Genomic DNA, 18,927 nt, shown 5'->3' with positions numbered 1-18,927 from the left:
CAGAACTGGGAGGCACCCAGGATTAGGGTGAGCCAAGCCAGACGCCTAGGGGGCAAAATATAAGGATGCATTAACTCTCAAGTTTGTGCAAGTGCAGGACACAAACCTAAGAATGAGTGCTGCCTTAAATTTTGTGCCCTCAGCACCTTACTTATCTGACCCTAGTCTTGGCCTTGTTAGGTGGGATACACAAAGACTTCAACTGCTCTCTGTGAAGTTTTATTCCTTTGTGCAAGTATCCCTATAGAGAGTGTTTACATTTGCTTCAGCTGGATTTCACATGTTTAAGACTGTAGTCGTTATATTACTTTCTTGAATTGGATTGTCACAACATGTGGATATGAGAGATTTGGATTCCAAACACAAGTGCTGTGAGGACTTGGTATAATGATTTCTCATGGAAGATTCTTTTTCTCTTTACAGAATAACCAAGAGAAAGACATGTGACTAAGCTTGGCAGTGAGCTCTCTCTCCCATGGCTTTGCATCTTGAGCAGAGAAATGTGAGAAAAAGGAGAGAGTGGGGACAAGTTTGGAATTTATACCAGGGGTAGTGCCCTGAGCACTGCTGACTTGGTTCCTGTCCTATTTCCAAGCCTAGTTTTCCAAACTTCTCATCAATTCTATGAGCCTCCCAATATCCTCCAATAATTTCCCCTTTTCCTTAAATTAGTCAGAGTCAGTTTCTATTGTGTGCAATCAAAGAGCCCTAACTGATACACTTAGCCTCATGCTGTCAAACAATGAATTTATATAATTCTATTTGTTATGATTGATCCTTAGGAATCAACTCTCTCACCGTGACTTGACTTCCCATTTAGGTTTGGTAAGATTCTACAAGGAGAATGTCTACATATATGTTTTATATAAAGTCCTAACTGTCAGTGCTACCTCCTTTGGCTGAATCACTGTGAAGTTATTCATGTCCAAGGGACACACCCCTGACTTAATGTTCTCCAGTCATGGTTGTGCTATGGCCTCTGAATAAAAATTTGCTAAGCTGGCCTTGGCTATACTATAGAATTATAATCTCAAGTCTAAGAAAATCCATCATTGCACCAACTGTGTCATTTAGAGTCATCTTACCTCCTCTGTCTTGAAAACTTCCCATATTCGAGCATGATCCTCCACCAGCCAGTGTCCTGTGCTTTCTACCTTGGTGGAAAGTTTGAATTTAGACACCATTTGAGCAGGCTCTCCCACAGGTTTCCCCTCCATCTTGAAAGAGCCAGGCAGGAGGCATTACGGATCTGTGTGGAAGAATAAAGTGTGATCCAGGTTAAAACATTAAGCAACACAAAAAGAGATATGAAAGCAAATTATCATGCTTGATTTGCGGATAATGAGACCACTGAAGACAGTATCACAATAGGCATCAACTTTTATGGAAACTTTTTATATTTTAAATATTTATGATTTGGTATTTTAATACAAGCTTCTGGAGGTAGGGACACATTTTGATAATTGACAGTGATATAAATTTTAAAGCAAAGTAAAAAGCATCATTTGCCTGTTATACCTGCTTATCACTTTGCTCTGGCCCCCTCAGGAGGAGAGATGGAAACGGGTGTACGTAAGACAAGCCTAAGTGATGTTTTCATATTTCCATGCCGTGTAGTGCATGTGGAAGAAGCACTGGCTATGGTGTCAGGGATTTTACTCTTCAAACATTTATTGAGCACTTGTTTATAAAAGGCTCCATGCTAGGCATATACAAATAATTCCGTAGTTTGGTACTTAACCTTAAGAAGCTTAGTTAGTGTCTCAGGGCAGAAAGAGTTGTAAACAAGTCATCACAATATAGTGTATTACAGCATAATGTGTGAAACGCCACAATAATCATGTCTCCAAACTGCAGTGGAAGCACAGAGGAAGATTCTCTTCGATATTTATTGGCTGTGTCACTTTCCTGAGCCTCAGTTTCATCAGCAGTTTCTGTAAAGACAATATTTAAGAATTGATACCAATTCTATAAAGTGTACTTCCTTGACATCTTTCCATCTGCCACTGGCTTGTTTGGAATCACATCATGTCTGCTCAGTACCATACTGTCCTAAGAGACCTCCTTGCCTCCATTCAAGTCCCCCTGAATCTACCCTTCTCAGGGTAATTTTTCTAAAAAATAAATCTGATAATGATGTTTCACCTACCTAAAACTTTTCCTAGAGAACAAAATCCAAACACTTTAAAATGGTATCCAAGGCCTTTTGTGTCTGGCTTCCTCCACGTCCCCTCTCCCACCATGCCCTGCTGCCTCCTCAGCCACCCTGATTCAGACATTTGAAAGTATTTATGGATCTCAAATATATCCAATACATTTAGCCTTTGTTTGTGACACCTCCCCTCCACCCCCCACTCCAAGAGAATAAGGACACCTCCTCCTTTGTTACTCTCTCTGTATACTCTGGACAGATTTCTATCATGTCACCTATAACACTTTACTATATTTATTTGCTTTCAACTCTATTTCCACCTTCTGGTCTTTTAAGCATCTTGACACTAGAGATGGTGCCATATACAGGGTAAGTACTAAATAAATGTTTGAAAAATTAGTTAATTCAGTAAATCATGAGAATCCAGTGAAAATGAGGCAGCAGATCTAATATATTCAAATAACAGGTGTTAAAGTCAAGTTACTTCTTCTCCTTAACTTTGTGGGAGATCGAGATTTGGCCACCCTGAACTATATCTCTTTACCTTGATTGTTTTCTCTGACGGACATTTGACCTCCCCCACTAACTGCCTAAAGAATTTGACATAGAAGATCTGTTCCAGGAAGGAGTTACTATCTGATGGCTGTAATATAATGTAAAATAGATGTTACAATAGGAAAGGCACCAACAAGCCCATCATATCAAAAATTCTGTCTCTCTGGCCACATTCTCTAGGTGGCTCTGCAAGGAGTTGCCAGACAAACATTTACATTTATAAGGCAATTCTCCATTTGTAAAGGTATGTCCCTCTCTGTATTGGGAAGAGGGGGGATGACCTCATTTCTAGAAACTTATCAATGTGGAAAGTGAGGCCTTAAATCTGCACAATAACCTTACTCTTGTTTACTGTGCTTTAGTGGTAATCTCCTGTAACTGACTCCCCCAACATCCTCCTTTGTCTTTAGCTGAAGATGGTATTTAAGACGAGAATCTCTGCTATTGTGTTGAGAAACTCAGTGTCCCTGGTTTCTCCCATGTATACATGTTATTAAACTTGGCATTATTTTCTCCTGCTAACCTGTCTTGTTAATTATTTGGCCAGCCATAAGAACCTTAAGGGAAAGGGCAGAGGGGGATTCTCCCTCTTCCCCCACAACTTTTTTATTGACTTAGTGGGCTGTAAGTTCTTTATAAGAAAGGACCAAGTCTAACATTTATCGTGTCCCCCCAAGCAGCTAATACTGCAAGCTGCAATTACTCAGTAGTTAACAACAGACTAGTTTTCATGGAAATGTCTTCAAGGAATTGAGCATGTCTGCAAAAAAGCAGGTCTTATGCTCACACAACCTACTGCCCAAATAAAAGTAAATGGAAATTGGCATTGATAAGCCAGGCAGGGGTGGTAGGTCAGAGGATTTGAGAAAAGTGTCTCCTGCAGCAGAGTTACTTCTCTACCTCACATGCCCCATCTGTAAGCCATACAGAGCAAGCAATCTGCTTCAGAGAGCAGTGATGAGGAAGCTGCTAACCAAAACCACTGTGCAGTACTTACAGACACGGAGCACTTAATGCACTCCCACTAGGAACCAGGAAACAGAACCTTTATAATTAATGATCAAAGTTCTGAGTGGACATGCTAATAAATGATGCTGACACATACATGCAAGGAAATAAACAAAAGAGAGTCATGTGGAGGTTTCAGTCCAAAAAAATGAAATTAAAATAAACAGGCAAAATGGAAACATGCCAGATTAGTAGGGAAGGAAATTCCACTGTTGTTACTGGAGATAATACTGTAAACAACAAATAATAAATCAAAACAAAGTGGAAAAACCACATGAAATGGCTTTGGCTGTATCCTTTGTATATCATGGAAATGTAACTGGATAAAATAGACAAACTACAACATCTCAGGGTGAACAATGGAACATCTGTAAGTGTAATGTATCCCAGTGACTGCACGGCTCTTCTCCGCTGTCTGCCCACAGCTGCTTTCTCATCTCCGCAGTGTGGGTGAAAGTTGGCAAATTTTCAGTGTTGGAGACTGAACTCTACTGTGTACTGACTTCCCACAGATTGTTCCTTACCCTGTTTGGGAAGAAGATGCAATTCTGAGTTTTAAACCACTCCAAAGCACTTGGGAACTAAGGGCGGACGCAGAGAGGCAGCCAGCTCTTATGAGCTCTTCAAGCATTTTGAGATCCTCCACCCCATTGAGGCCCTTTCACCATCCTCAGTATATCTGCCCACTCACAAAAAAATGACCATATATACTATGTATATGAGCTTCCATTTGTACTAGGTATTTTCCACATTATCTCTAATCCATAAATAACCCTGCAAGGTAGATATCACCATTTTCCAGCAAGGAAAAATTAGATTCAGACAGTTTAAGTAACCTTAATACACTGCTGGAAAGTTGTAGAGTTCCCAAGTTCATGCTCTCTCTCCTAGGTCAGTTCAGAAGACCTTCAAACCCCCACCCCATCGCTTGTGGAATGTGACCTCCCTCTCTTGCCCCTACCCCCATGGACTAGAATTAGTCTCAGTGCCATAGATAACTGGAACAACAGTGGCCCCCTGAGAGATGGTCACATCTGATGAGTATATGGATAAGAGCGGGATAAATAGAGGGAGGGAAACATTATGGGAACACAGATCATTCCTTTTCCTTTTTACTCCCATCTCAACTTCTGATCAGGGCAGGCTTTATGGGTGTGACCTGTGCAGTCACACAGGATCCCGTGCTCAGAAGGGTCCCATGTTGTTGAATGCTCTGCTGTCACTGTCCTGAAATTCTTAATTTTTGAACAAGGGGCCATGCATTTTCATTTTGCACTTGGGCCCCAAAATTATATAGCCAATCCTGCTGCTGACCCATCTTTTTCCTTTTCAAATCTAAAGTTCCAATTTTGTTAGAATTAAAACAGGAGGCAGATTGTGGACCTTCTTCTACCTCTGAAATGCTGCATGTCTTATAGTTGAACTACTGTCTTCTTTCTTAAAACACACAGTCAAGACTTACAAGCCAACTTCCATGCAAATACCACTAATATGAGCCCACTTAACAGATAAGATGAAATCCACTGGCAGAATCTTCAACTCTATTTAATAATTGGCCTAAAACATCATAAGCCTTATGAGCTCTTTTGGAAATCAATTTTTAAGAACTGTCATTCTAAAACACCTGGTACCCAAAACAGAATTTTTTTCAAACCACTGGATAGTGAGATCATCCTTGAGTTAGAGGAGGAAGGAAGCTGTATGTATATAAAGGCAAATATCTTATCAGAGAACACAGAAGCAAAATTTTGCTCAAAAATTTAAAAAGAAAATTGCTTGAGAACTGTTTTTTCCAATTGTAAAAGAGTCGTGATTATACACTGTCTCTACTGCACGAAACAGAGAAGGAAAATAGGAACAGGGAAGACAAGTCTGACAGAATGGAAGAAACATGCTTTCACTTGACACTGAGAAACAATTTGCAGATAAGAAAAGTCATGTAAGGGTCTTTGAGGTCACTTTGCCTTCAAATCCTAGAGCCCTAACATTTCCATCAAAGCTGAAAGGTTTTTTAATTTTTATTTTTTAAGTTAGGTTAAATCCAAAGACCATTTTAATCAATATTTATAAATCCTAGCTATATTATAAGAAATTGATAACAGTTAGAAATTGGTGAAAATAATAATTTATAATTATGACTATATAAATAATCAAAAATAACTATATGATCATTATTAATGAGAAAGTATGTGTTTCCTTAAACAAATTTATTTCTTTAAAATTTGTGCTTTTAAAGTCTGTATTTTCTTTTTAAAATATTTACTACACTATGCTTATGATATTATATATAATATATAATAATAACATTTCTCTCATTCCTTCACAAATAATCATTGTCTATAGGTCATAATATTTTCTATGGTCAAAACAAAGAACTCAGTTGATGGCTTCATATCTTCTTTTTTTTTTATTTATTTTTTTTGTGAGGAAGATCCGCCCTGAGCTAACATCTGCCAATCCTCCTCTGAGCTAACATCTGCCAATCCTCCTCTTTTTGCTGAGGAAGACTGGCCCTGGGCTAACATCTGTGCCCATCTTCCTCCACTTTATATGGGACGCCCCCACAGCATGGCCTGGCAAGCAGTGCGTCGGTGCACACCCGGGATCCGAACCTGAGAACCCCAGGCCACCGCAGCAGAGCGCGTGCACTTAACCGCTTGCGCCACTGGGCCGGCCCCAGGTGGCTTCGTATCTTAAACGCTCAATAAGTACTAAAAGTAAATAAGCAGCTTCTCAGGGGCTAATCTTTTTTTTTTTAATTTTTTGTTTATTGCAGTAACATTGGTTTATTACATTGTATAAATTTCAGGTGTACATCATTATACTTCTCCTTCTGCATAGATTACATCATGTTCACCACCCAAATACTAATTACAACCCATCACCACCCACATGTACCGAATTATCCCTTTCGCCCTCCCTCCCCCCTTCCCCTCTGGTAACCACCAATCCAATCTCTGTCCCTATGTGTTTGTTTATTGTTGTTATTATCTACTAATTAATGAAGGAAATCATACAGTATTTGACCTTCTCCCTCTGACTTATTTCACTTTGCATAATACCCTCAATGTCCATCCATGTTGTCACAAATGGCTGGATTTCCATTGTGTATATATACCACATCTTCTTTACCCATTCGTCCCTCGATGGGCACTTAGGTTGCTTCCAAGTCTTGGCTATTGTGAATAACGCTGCAATGAACACAGGGGTGCATGTATCTTTATGCATTGGTGTTTTCAAGTTCTTTGGATAAATACCCAGCAGTGGAATAGCTGGATCATATGGTAGTTCTAGCCTTGATTTTTTGAAGAATCTCCATACTGTTTTCCGTAGTGGCTGCACCAGTTTGCACTCCCACCAGCAGTGTACGAGAGTTCCCTTCTCTCCACATCCTCTCCAACACATGTTGTTTCCTGTCTTGTTAATTATAGCCATTCTGACGGGCGTGAGGTGATATCTCATTGTAGTTTTGATTTGCATTTCTCAGGGGCTAATCTTAAAAATAAGTATTAAGTGACAATCTAAGAACACAAAAAATTGCCATTACTAGTGTCTCTTTGTGCCATTTGATAAAAATTATCCCTAACTCCCATCAACAACCCTTTTGAAACACGGCTTTAAAAATAAGTGCTAGGGCACAGTTTCACTGAAATCTGTATTTATTTTAATAATCTCCATGCTGGACTTTGTTTGATAAATCAATCTGCACTTTACTGAATTGGACTTTCCTTCCTATGACAGTAAATAATGTATGAGACATCCCTCTAAATTATTATCTTTTTTCTCCACCCTCTCCTCTTTACATATTTTTGGAAGGAAAAGAAAGTGTTTAATATTCAGAACCTCACTAGAATGGTTGGTGTTTCTTGTCTTTATCCATTAGGGCCATGCTTTTCTTCTGCCCCTGCAGATTCCATCATAAGTATTAATAACACAGTATTTCTGCTTTATTCCCTTTCCACACACAAACTCTTGCTTCTGCCTGAAGAAATCTTTTGATTTTTTAACTCGACTCAGATTTCTTCTAATCTTGAAGATGTCTGACATTTGCCCTGTTCCAGTCTCTTCTCACGATTGCTTATCTTTCTGCCATTTCTTTGCTCCTACCTTCTCTCATCCTCATTCTTCTTCCTAATGAGCTGGGGTCCTGTCCAGATAAGACAGGTTTGTTTATCTCTCTCTCCTAGTATCTTCAACTCTTCCACCTAAAAGTCTATCTATCAAGAACAGTCTGTGCATTTTAGTTTTACTCGAAGGTTCAGAATAGCATAGAACAAAGAGCACTGAAATTCCAGTCAGAAGACTTTGGTTCAAATCATGAAGCTACAGTAAATTCTCTAAGTCACCCTTGATCAAACCATTTCACTTTTCTCAGCCTCAGTTTCCTCATCTTTAATAAGAATAGATAGACTACAAGACTGCTGAGACCCCTTACAGATATAAAATAAAGCATTCACCTCCCCCTAAATGTAGAAAGCAAAACTAATATGCATTGAATTATTTTTCCAGTAGAGCTGAGGAATTTACACAACTAAACAAAACAGTGAAAGCTTGTGGTTTCTCTGGGTCCCTCACATATTGTACTTATTTCCACATTATGTATGCATTCACTATTCAAAAGTCAAACCAACAGTATGATATACAATAGCCCCTTGGCATTCATGGATATAACATCTGAGTTTTGACCCTTCAAGAACAACCCCAAATTCCCTGACACGTAGTCAATTTTTAGTTTGCTGAGGCTTTGTAATGCTGGTGTTTGGGGGTGCTCACCAATTCTTAGTATCCAAATCCTGGTTCGGTGGTAGACTTCTCGAATCATGATTGCTCTTGTGGTATTTACAAATTGGGGGATCCAAGAAGGTCTTAAGATACAACCTTCCCAATTGTGGGGGTGCATCATAGTGGTCCCCCAGTCTATTCCTTCTGAAAGCAGAGACAGAAGCAGCTGTCTGGAATCTAGAATTCCTATGTGGAAATGGAGACTGGGGCACAGACAGACATCAGACAGAGAGGACTCCAGGAAACCATGGCATAGACAGAGATTCCTAGTGCTGGGTAGCATTTACCCCGGGAAAGGAGGCATGTCAAATTATTTCATAGCAATAATAAAGTGGTTGTGTTAAAGTGACAGCACATGTCAACGTGACAGGAGGTAAACAGATCCTCGTTATCTCTTCCTCTTTGGAATGTCAACAGCATTCTAATCTATCTAAGGCAACTCATTAGATTCTAAGTATTGCTTTCATTTGCTTTCCTCAACTTACTCTGGTCTCCTCTGCTCCTTGAGAGCTCCACCAGCTCTGCTCCACCAGCTCCTTGAGAGTAAGACTGGAGATACATTTGTTATACTGCATCAATTTTTTTAAAAAGCTCAATCACCCTTCTAAAAATATCGTTTTATTTTCTTTCCATTAAAAAAAGAAACTTCACTGGAATAAGAGATTAAGCATTTACCATGATGATGTGTTTTGGAACAAATGTCAATCATGGGGCAACCACTTTCAAAGGAATTTTAATTATATACCATCTTACTGAATGCTGAGCAAGGTTGCACAATGGAGTCTGTGGAGTCAGAATTGACTTTCTCTGAGAGCAACTGTCTCCTTTTACATGTAGAAAATTAAAGAAGTGCAAGGCATTCCTGCTGCATTCAAGTTGATATTTTTTAAAGGCTGGTCCAACTGCACTTCAGACTTTGTATACTCCCCCCCCCACACACTGATAGTATTTGGCAGAAGTTTTTAATAATAATTCCAAAAAAGAAAAACCCAGACTGAGTTTGTACTACCCTGGTGAGCCTCCCTGGAGAAATGCTGCTCTTTGCTCAGCAATTCCTGCTCAGCTCAGAGAGCCAACGCAAGGAAAACAGCTGGGCTTCCTTCCTGGTCTCCATTCAGTGCGGGCAGCCTGGAAACAAATCTACAGAGACAGATGTGGGAGAGGGAGAGGACACCTAAACAGAAGAGAGGCTGAGATCACATAGAATCCTTCAGTGTTCTAAGAGAGATAGAGAGAATTCTAAGAAACTGAATTTTTTATGGCCTGCATTTTTATTACAACAAAAAACTCTGCGATTATATGGCTTGAAAGCTTAAAATGAGATGAAACTGCAAATCACATGACTGTCTCAGGCTCAAATGTTTCACAATTCTCTGGACTCCAGCTTTAACTGACTGAATGAGGGCAAAAGGCAAAAACTATTAGGCGAGCATCATCCAGTTCAATAGTCACAGGCTAATTTTTATCTTCAAGGTGAAGGAGTCCAGCTAATTCAGGTCAGAGGCATCCTTTAGGTCCCAGCAATAACACACCCCCCACCACCACACTGGATGCAGCACTCACTGTGCCAGGCGCTCGGCTTGCACTTCATGAGCATCAGTTCATCCTCAGAACAGCCTCAGGAGAAGCTCAGGTCAAGAGAGATTAAGGAACAAGCCCTAGAGTTTCTCTCAGAGTCGTCCTGACCCCAGAGTTAGGGGTCCTAAGCACTATACAACACTGCTATACGTTAATAGTCAATGTTCTGCTTACAAAATAGCATCAGGTAAATGTTGAAAAGTCTGAATTCCCAGGAACCTCAGCTCTTGAAAGGATTCAGAGGTGCGCTTCCCATGACAGGGCTCCAAAAATCTAAAAATGTGAGGTTCAGGGAAGGAAATCTGAGTTTGTCAGTTAACGCACAGAATCATTCTAACTAACTTCCAAATAGATCAGACTTTCCACATCTGAGGTTAAAGAGCAGTCTGTTCTCAATCTTTTACTTTACCAAAACAGAAGTCTAATCTATTTATTTACAGTCACTTTACTAGGCCATAGGATAACGGCAGGTCCCGAAGGGGGAGAAATCTCTTCCAAGAAAACACTTCTGGGAGAGGCACGTACAGTGAGTTGGTGCTGGCCAATCCTTATCCTCCCTCTCAGTCTATAAGCAGCAAGGACACCATGATTTTTTACATATACCATATATTCTTAATTATAATTCCTCTTTCGTTAGCTCAGAAAGTCTCTTGCCCCACACGGAGGACTCTGATTAGTTTCACATAGTAATGGTTAAATCTAGTTGGTACTGCTGAGTACCCAGACCAATTTGCTAGACTGACTAGGTTCAGGAAGCTTTACATTCAGAGCAACATCTCTATTTCCATCTAACTAGTTTGTTTCTTCTCTGATCTTGACCTCTGAAATAGGAATAAATGACCGTAAGTGTTGCTAAGGCCATAGGACTGGGTCCAATATTCATCCAGCATGGGGGAGGGAGGGATCCCTGTGCCCTGTGTTAGGGTGAGCTCTACCACTGGCTCACATTTTTTACTTCCTTCTCAGCTTTTTTGATCTGCACCTGTGATATAACATGGCAAACCTATCCCATGTGGGATCAAAAACTCAATGACCCAGATGAACACAGGAACGCTAAGAGACAGTGAAATCAAGAAGGACAAACCACTAGAGATGCTGCTCCTGACTCTAACTCTTGCACAGGTCTTGTGGGCTTATCCCCTGGTGATTTGTGTGCTCAGAGCAAACACAACAAAAAGTCAAAGCCTTTCTTACAGCATTCTAAGAAACCCTCCCACAGGCTTGAGCTTGCCGTAGCATAATGACATTTTCATCAGTGAATGCAGTTATGGTTGTCAAGTTCCGTGTATATTGGAAAAGATGTAATTGTTATTTTCAATATTTTCAATTGTTTTCAAAGAATCTTTTAGTGAACTCTATAAAGACACTCCAACTTTTTTTCCTCTCATGTTAAGCTCTGTAAGGGTGTACCATAAAGAACGCATCCTACATTCATGTGTACACTGAATGAGAGGCAGCTATTGAATTTACTCTCCATTGTCCATTAGGGATAGAACCCTCACATTATTTTGGAGGAAACCAAAAGATCTTAAGCCTAAATGAGGCAATTGAAAACCAAATTCTGTTCTCAAATCTCAAACAGGTTTCTAAAACATATTAGAAAACTGCTTTGCATAGCAACAGGAGTGTTTTCAACTCAGCCTGTGAGAAGGACCTTGCTGGGATATATTAAATAGTTACTGAATCAGAACCTACTTTTTCTTTAAAATTGCAAACATTCCTAGTAGGGCCAAGCCTGGATTTCTCATCAGGCCTTCAGAATAGCGCCAGCCATCCGTCACAGTCTTTTCAAAGGCTGCATTAAACAACTTGTGTACGTCTGCAGGGTTTTTGTGTTTGATCCTAGATTCTGTTTTCACTAAGGTTAAGGGTTAGAGTTTTGACAGATGTGGCTGTGGTCTAATTGGCCCATTTTATCTGCCCCTTTTCCACACACATACAGTATTTAATAGCCAAATTTGTGAAATGTCTCAATTTTGATACCACCAAATGAGGGATGGATGGAATGTGGGGCTTGAGTACTCGGATAGGTGTTGCGTTTAGTTTCAGAGTCAGTACGAAACCCACCGCAGCATCTGTTCGAGGGGAAATAAGAACATTTCATTCTGTGTCACCACTTCATTCCAACTGGGTTGCAGTTATTCTTTTCTTTCTTTTATTTTCCCCTCCTTAAAGTTTTACAGGACTTTCCACTTTGCCCATTTTTTTCATTGCTGCAGCTTGACCTTGCTATTTCCAATAAACGAAAGTAGAAACTCAATGAGATTGTGTCTTGGATTCAGACCTCTGAGCACAATAGCAATTGTGTGTTTAGCATCCCTGGCTTCCTAACTGAGGGGGTTAATGGGCCAATCTGATTTCCTGCAACAAGATGGCAAACTTCCAGGGACATGGCGGGTAGGCTGCTTAAACCTTACCCGGCACCATGCTATGCACAGGAGGGAAGGGAAGTCCCTAACATTTGATTTAGCTAGAGCCTAATCATTGTGCCAGGTGTGTGTGAGGCAGGGAGAAATAAAGATAAATAAGCATGTGTGTCCTCCTTTAATCAGCCTTCATGCTGGGAGTTCTTAATCCAAATCACTGGGAAGTCCATAATCAATTATGAAGAGAAAGAGATATTTTTCAAAATGATAGGATACATTTCACAGATACATTGAAAAATGACAGGATAAGTGTTAGAAGAGAGATATGCACAAGTGCATTACATACCTGAGAGCTCTGTGAGGTAAGTATTAATTGCCCATTCAGAGGACACTGAAGCTCAGAGAAGTTAAGTGAATTGCCCAAGGTCACACAGCACAGGTCACACACATACTAATTTGAAAACAGATCTGACTCAGAACAAAGCTTCCCTTTCCACAGTCATGGCCTTTCAAAGTTTTCGCTGAATTGTGGTCATGTTAATTTTTGGCTTTGTAACTTTAATGAAACACTAACTCTTTGCACTCAGGTAGCAGGGGAAAGGCTGAGAGGGTTATCTGAAATTTGTGCTTCCTTATCTGTGCTTCCTTATCAACCAAAGCTGAGAGTCAGCTTCTTCCTATCTCCCTCATGTTCCATGTTGCCAGCTCCTCCACATTCTCTGGTGCCTATCACCTTCCCCAGCCCTGCCCTTCTAGAGCTAAATAAACAACTATTCCACGATTTTTAACAAGTGGCAGAAACAGCAGCAAAAAATTGACATTGTCAGTTCTTTCACTTCTTATTCACATATGTAAATTTTTGCTACAAAAGTTTGGTGATCTGTAAGTCTAATTATTTTTTAAGACTTTCTTTAAAATGACATATGGAACCCATTACAGCACTCACTGGCTTCTTCACTTTGGCTTCTGCTCTAGAGGGTGATGGGTTTATGATTTACAGCTCAAGTGAATGCAGTTCTCGGGTTCATTGCTCCATTTGATTGTGGTTGACATTGACTCTGGATTCCAGAGAGATTTTAATTAACTTTATTATGGACTAAAAAATGATTTACATACTAGTGAAGCTTAAGCAGGGGTCAGAATCACAACGTCTGTGCACTCCCTCCATCTCTCCACTTCAGTCTGGACAAAAAGAAAGTGTGGGGGTTTATTTTTTTATTCTTTTGTGTGCCCTAAAAAGGAATTCCAGGCTAATTACTTTATAAGTATAGCATCATGAAAAGGATGAAGTATAGTGAAATCAGGTCCAAAGAGTTTTGAGGTCTTACCTAAGAAATAAGTGCATTGATTAAGTCAGCCGAGAAATCTGTCAATAGGCTGCCTGGGTGAAGGGTGATTAAACCTCTCTCTCCTCCATTTCCTTGCCACAGACCTCCAGAGTTGTTGAGATTCTACTCCAGTTCTCACTGGACTAATTAGTCAAAAATAAGTTCTGTATTCTCCAAATTAAAATGTGGCAACCCTAGCCTTCCATATATAACAGGCTGTCATAGCTAGTCTCACACAACCGAAAAGGAAATTGAAACAGAAGGGCAGGATGCTCTCGAGCAGCACATTAGCAGTAACATCAATTTTAAATGGAAGACTCCCTGACGCTCTAGTTTGAGCCACTGAGCCAACCTAACACACTCACTCTCCTCTTTCCCATCATTATCTTCAGGAGAAGAGGCACTAGAGTCAGCTAAACTCCTTTGTGATCCCCTCCGCTAGGCCAGACCATGTAAGCACCTTCCTCTGGTTCCAGCTGGGGACTTCTAGCAGAGAACCCCCATCTCTTGGTCTTAGCCAGTTTTTAAAGGGGAAGTTGCTTTGTATCACAGACAAAGTTTGTGCCAAAATAATTAAATCTGGCTTCACTTGAATTATAATGACCTTCTAGGGCAATGCACAACAGATGTTAAGAAAGTGTCACAAATGTTGCTCATAGCGAATAATAACTGGTATATCTATTCCAGAAAAAAAAAGATCCAGAAAGAAAGGAGAAGAAAGGACGAGTCAGTGAGATTTCGCCAAGGGGAAGAAGATCCACCACCTCGCTACTCCACAATGCTGTCGTACTCCAGTAAGTCCAAAGTGGGTTGCACACACCCCACTTGGCAACCAAGGCTATGTACTGGAGTGCGGAAACAAAATTACAACTTTGATTTATATGTTTATCTCATCTTTTTTTTCTATTTTGTATATGTTTTATAATACATATAAATGTTAGAATAACAGTACATGTATACAATTTATAAATAATTGTATATATATTGAAGGATACTCAAAAAAATTGTACCGAGAAGAGTACTCTACCAAAACACTTTCAAAATCACTGCCTTTCACAAATAAAGCATCCACTTCCATACCTATTAACTCACTACAGAAACCTTCTCTTCCTCATGAATTTCCTGTCTCTACTAATGGCAATACATCCACCCAAAAACCCAAGCTAGCAATCTCAGAGTCATCTTCAACTGCTCCCTGTCACTAGGCCCCTTATCCAAGAGGTCACCAAGTCCTACTGATTACTTCTTTGAGGCATCTCAGATCAGAGCCTTCTCTATATTCCAGCCATCACCTTGATATATACTTGCATTACCTCTAGGTTGAACTACCGCAAGAGCCAAGTTCCTAGATTTTCTGCCTCTTGGCTCTTCCTAGCCATCCTCCTTACTGTCACCAGGGTAGTTTTCCTAAAAACCTTTTTCAAGGAAACTGCCCTGCTTAGGAACCTGCAATAGGAAAGCACCACCACAGGATAGAATTCAAGGTACTTAATACAGTTTGTTATGGTCTGGCTGTAGCCTGACCATCAAGTCCTATCTTCCCCTCTGCCCTACTCCAGTTCCCCTACTCTCCCACATCACTGACCCTCTTGCTGTTCTCAAACAGTGCCCTCTCATGCCTTTGTTTATATGGTGACTTCTACTCAGAATACTCTTCTTCTCCTCCCCTTCCCTTTGCCTCTGTTACAGCAGCTTAGCCTACGTCCTCACTAATCTAACAGCTTTCACTTACTCGGCATACATATGCCTGATACTGTGATACATTATTTCATGGCACTGTATTTTGATTCTCATTTGACACAGCAAGTAAGTAGCAGAGCCAGGATTTCCATCTGTATCTGGCCGGTTCCAAAGTATATGATTTTAACCACTGGGCATTAAATTTAAAGCAAATGCAAATGTCACCTCCTCAGTCCCAAACCCAGTGGGGAGAGTTCATTACTCTCCCTGTGTAAGTTGTTCATACTTCTACCATAGCATTTATTATACTGTATTTTAGTCTGCACCCTAGCAGACTGTGAGCTCTTAGAGGTCAAGGACTATTTGTACTCACATTTATATGTTGGGTGCCTAGCACACACTAGCATATGTAAGGCACTCAAAATATTTGTTGAATAAATCAACTTACAAATCTTCTGTCCCTTCTCATTACTTTTTTTCCCTCTCAACCCACAATGCCCCATCACAGCTTAAATTTAAATGCAAAAATCACAGGAATGTCTGACACAGAGCCCAAAACAGAAAAAGGCTTTATACAATGGAGAAGTTGTCAACGCCTGTATAAAGTTTCCCTACGCTGACTCAAAGACCTTGTCCTCAAAAACAGAGCAACTACTATACACAGACAATTTTAATGAGGTATAAATTACATATCTCACGTTAAGAGTATATTCTGTGACTTTTGACAAATGTATACACCCACATTATTAACACTAAAATCAAAGTCTAGAACATTTCCATCACCCCAAAAGATCACTTAGGCCTCTTCCCGCTTAATCTCACCCTATCACTGTACCCAGGCAACCACAAACTTGTTTTTTGTAAATACATGATACATTTTTCTTTTCTAGAGTTTCCCGTCACCGAATATCATACAATATCTACAAAAATTGTCTGACTTTTTTCACTTACCATACTTATTTTGAGATTGATCCATGTTGTATATCTAAGTAGTTCACTCATTTTTATTGCTGAATAGTATTCCATTGTTAAATATACATTATTTATACATTTATATATTTACATATGTAAATACACATATTTATACATTCACCTGTGGATGGACATTTGCATTGTTGCCAGTTTGGGTTACTTAAAGGTGAGAGGAACATTTGTGTACAACTCTTTATGTGGACACATGTCTTCATTTCTCTTAGATAAATACCTAAGAGATGAATTGCTTGATCACGTAGCAAGATTATGTTTGACTTTAGGAGAAACTGCCAAAACTCTTTTCCAAAATGGCTGTAAAATTTTATATTCCCATCAGCAGTGTATGCAAGTTCCAGTTCCATCATATCCTCACCAATAGTTGGTATTGTCGGTCATTTTAATTTTACCCACTCCCATGTTCTAATGGATATGTAGTGATATCACATTGTGGTTTTAATTTTCACTTCCCTAATGATGAATGATATTGAGCATCTTTTCATGGGTATATTGGCTGTCTATATATCTTCTTTGGTAAAGAGTTTGTTCAAATTTGTCCATTTTAATAGACTTTTTATTGGTTCTATTAATGAGTTGTAAGCATTTTTTATACATTCTGGAAAGCAGTCCTTTGTCAGATATATATACTGATAATATTTTCTCCCAATCTGAGGATTGCCTCTGCATTTTCATTTTCTTACTGGTATCTTATGAGGAGCAGAAGTTTTAAATTTTGATGTAGCCCAATTCAAACATTTTATGTTCATGTTTTTTGTGTACTATCTAAGAAATCTTTGCCTATCCAAAGGTTACAAAGTTTCTTTTAGAAGTTTTATAGTTTTAGCATTTACATTTAGGACTATGATCCATTTCAAGTTAATTTTTGTGTTTAATAAAGTAAGGGTTGAAGTTCATTTTTTCTACATAGATAATAATTTTTTCCAGACAATTTGTTGAAAAAGTAATCTTTTCCATATTGAACTACCTTGGGATCTTTGTTGAAAATCAATTGACCATACACATGTGGGTCTATTTCTGGACTCTCTATTGTGTTTCATTGATCTATGTGTCTAAACTTATGCCAATAACACACTGTTTTGATTACTGTAGCTTCATAGTAAGTGTCAAAATCAGTACATTTAAGTCCTCTAACTTTATTCTTCTTTTTCAAAATCGTTTTGGCTATTGCAGGCATTTAGATTTCATATAAATTTTAGAATCAGGTTGGAAATTTCTACAAGAAGCCTGCTGGGACTTTTATTGGGATTTCATTGAATCTATAAATCAATTTGGAGAGAACTGACATTTTAATAATACTGACTCAATAGCAATATTGATTTTATTGGGATTTCATTGAATCTAGAAATTAATTTGGAGAGAATTGAAATGATAAGAATAGTGAGTCTTCCAAGCTATAAATATGGTAAATCAATCCATTTAGGTCTTATTTAATTTCTCACAGAAATATTTCTAGTTTTCAGGGTAGAGGTTTCATGTATTTCATGTTTTGGGATGCTATTGCAAATGATATTGTCTTATTTTTTATTCCAATTTCTATTTGCTTATTGCTAATATATAGAAATGCAATTTACTTTTGCATATTGATTTTGTATCTTAAAATCTCTATTAGCTAAAACTATTTATTAGTTCTAGTAGTTTTTTTGTAGATTCGTGAGGATTTGCAGCATGCTTGATCATGTCATCTGTGAATAAAGATAGTTTTACTCGTAGCTTTCTAATTTGTACACTTTTATTTATTTTCCTTTTCTTATTGCACCAGTGAGAATGTCAAATAGAATGCTGGATAGAAGGGGAGAGAGTGAACATCCTTGTCTTGTTCTTGATCTTAGGGCAAAAGCACTCAGGTTTCACTAAGTGATATGTTAGCAATAGTTTTTTTTAAAAAACAGTTCTATTGAGATATAATTCACATGCCACAAAATTCAACCATTTAAAGTGCACAGTTCAGTGGCTTTAGTATATTCATAGAGATGTGCAATCATCAGCCTTTTATCAGACTAAGGAGGTTCCCTTCTATTCTTAGTTTGCTGGGAGATTATTATCATGAATGAATGTTGAAGTCTTTCAAATGCTTTTCTTGCATCAATTGAAATGACCATATAGTTTTTCTCCTCTATTGTGATAATAAGATAGACTACATTAATTGATTTTTAATCAACCTTGTATTCCTGGGATAAACACCACTTGGTCATGGTATATTATGCCTTTTATATATTTCATTTTTAGTTTGCTAATATTTTGCCAAAGATTTTTGATCCATATTCATGAGGAATATTGATCTGTAGTTCTCTTATCTTGCAATATTTTTGTCTTTTTTTTGACATCAAGATACTGCTGCCCTCATAAAATGAGCCGAGAATTGCTTCTCCTGCCATATTTTCAAAATGAGTTTATATAGGATTGGTGGTATTTCTACCTTGATTGTTTGATACAACTCACCAGTTAAGCCCTCTGGGTCCACTAATTTCTTTGTGGGAAGGTTTCTAAT

This window comes from Ceratotherium simum, chromosome 2 (genome assembly GCF_057802395.1).
Source record: "Ceratotherium simum simum isolate JZ-2026a chromosome 2, ASM5780239v1, whole genome shotgun sequence".
In the NCBI taxonomy this organism is placed as follows: Eukaryota; Metazoa; Chordata; class Mammalia; order Perissodactyla; family Rhinocerotidae; genus Ceratotherium; species Ceratotherium simum.
Note: the sequence above shows the minus strand (reverse complement) of the source record.